General features: G+C 50.8%; 1 protein-coding gene across 2 annotated transcripts in view; it reads right to left on the reverse strand.

Moving 5' to 3' along the window:
* The window catches only part of KLC4 (kinesin light chain 4), a 22,664-nt gene that overhangs the window by 20,198 nt on the left and 593 nt on the right, over positions 1 to 1,873 (reverse strand). The gene's annotated exons all lie outside the window — the stretch shown is intronic.

Here is a 1,873-nt window from a genome sequence, read left to right on the forward strand (position 1 = left end):
TCCATTCTCCTTCCCCTCAGCACTAAACACTCCTCTCCGTCCCAGAAGCTTCAGCTCCCCACCACCTACAATCTCTAACAGAAAACACACCGTAGCATAACCTTCCTAAAACCTAGGGCAAGGCAATGGTAAGCTGGCTTTACAGGGACTTGGCCACAGTGACTTAGGTTCACATCACTACAGAAAGGACCTGGGAGCTTCCTATCCCCCTCCTGCTTTCCAGCCCACAGCTGGAAATGGCAAGTCAAAAGCTACTAGGGTTTGTTCTGATTGACCAGAGCAAACAATTCCTCTGTTACCAAAGCATGATCCAATTCCAATAAGCACGTGCTCTGAGGAAGACAGAGGAGATAGTCTCGTTGGCTTTGTATCAGATCACTTATTCCTTTCCAGACTGAAAGGTCTTACTTCTTCCATTCCCTAGTGATCAAAGAATACAGACATTGGAGGCAACAAGGGTTAAAAAAACCCAACCAACCAAGAAAAAAAGAAACCAAAACAGCACCGACATGTGCCATTAGCAGAAAGCCATTTTGCTCCCTATTGCAGTTCATGCTATTCACAACCCCAGCTCGCCAGGGAAACGTGCACCTTTCAGCAGGCCATTGGAAACAGACCAGCAGTCTTCACCACCCCCACCAGCAAGCTTGTGCTAGCACCTCCAGATCAGCTGATAAGACCTTGTTTTTAAACTCTTGCTCATGTCTGCAGCAGCTCACCAAATCCATTCTGCATCTGCTGTGCCTGGGACTACAGTGGAACACCATTAAAACCTGTTTCCAGGCTAGTGAAGACAAAAGCTAAGCAGCTGGAAAGAAGCCAGGTCAAGCATCGCTTCCTAGCTTCAGAATCTGATTGGGAGTCTCACTCTATAAAAGACAGAGTGAGAGCCATTACCTTGCCCTGACAGCATGAAGTAGTATTAAAGCAGGCAGAATAATTCCCAGGAACCAGTGCCTCTGCAGGCATCTGTCTAATGTGAGGGCTATGCACTGGATGTGCCTCGGGAGTATGGGAGATGGCCAGGATGAGCAAGTGCCCTCGAGCCAGCCTGCGTACCCTGAAGGGCTCTGGAGTGCCCACACTCCCTCCACGGTGTACCTGGGGCAGCTGCAAAGACCAGCTGACTGCAGGCTGCAAGACTGAGCTATTATTTCCAGAAACAAATGGGTCTTGTAAATCGTAACAAGGCAGCCAAATTCACAGAGAGAAAGCTCTACCTGCATAATAAGCAAAGGATCTGTTTTACCTCTGGCTTCCCAGACCAGCTGGAGTTCTTTGAGGAGCTGCATGGCTCTTTCCTAGCAAATCAAGCCTTTATCCAGCAACTCTGCCAAGGTCAAAACCTTGCCACACGTCCTTTGTGCCCCTAGAGCCATTTTGGTATTTGGGGTTAAATGCTGTTGTTCCTACCTGGACATTCCTCCAAAACAGCAGATGAGAGAACACACGCTTCCTTCTCCTTCTGCCAATTACAGCAAAGCTCAGCCATGTTTATTTACCCTGTGTCTGAGCTGGCCAGATCTTTGACCCGATGTGTGCTGAACACCACCCTCCTTCCCCTCACACAGAGGCGGGGGCGGGTGCTTTCCATGTCTCCGAGGCGGCATGGGAGACAGGAGACCAAGGGCACTAGCGGAGACTCTAGCATGGAGCCGCAAGAGAGTGCCAGATGCCAGCTATGCAAGACACGGGGAAGCCTGCAGTTGCTGGTAATGTGCTGCTGCCTCCCACCATTGTGCAAATTTCTCCCGGCTGCCTGGCCAGAGCATTCTGCTGCAACGCCATCCCCCAGCCTTCAGACACCTCCTCCCAGCTGCATCCTCTCCCTCCCAGAAGCTTACCAGCAATTGCCCCCCCCTTGCCCCCCCAC

The sequence above is a fragment of the Pygoscelis adeliae genome, unplaced genomic scaffold, assembly GCF_000699105.1.
Source record: "Pygoscelis adeliae isolate BGI_AS28 unplaced genomic scaffold, ASM69910v1 Scaffold673, whole genome shotgun sequence".
NCBI classification, from domain to species: domain Eukaryota; kingdom Metazoa; phylum Chordata; class Aves; order Sphenisciformes; family Spheniscidae; genus Pygoscelis; species Pygoscelis adeliae.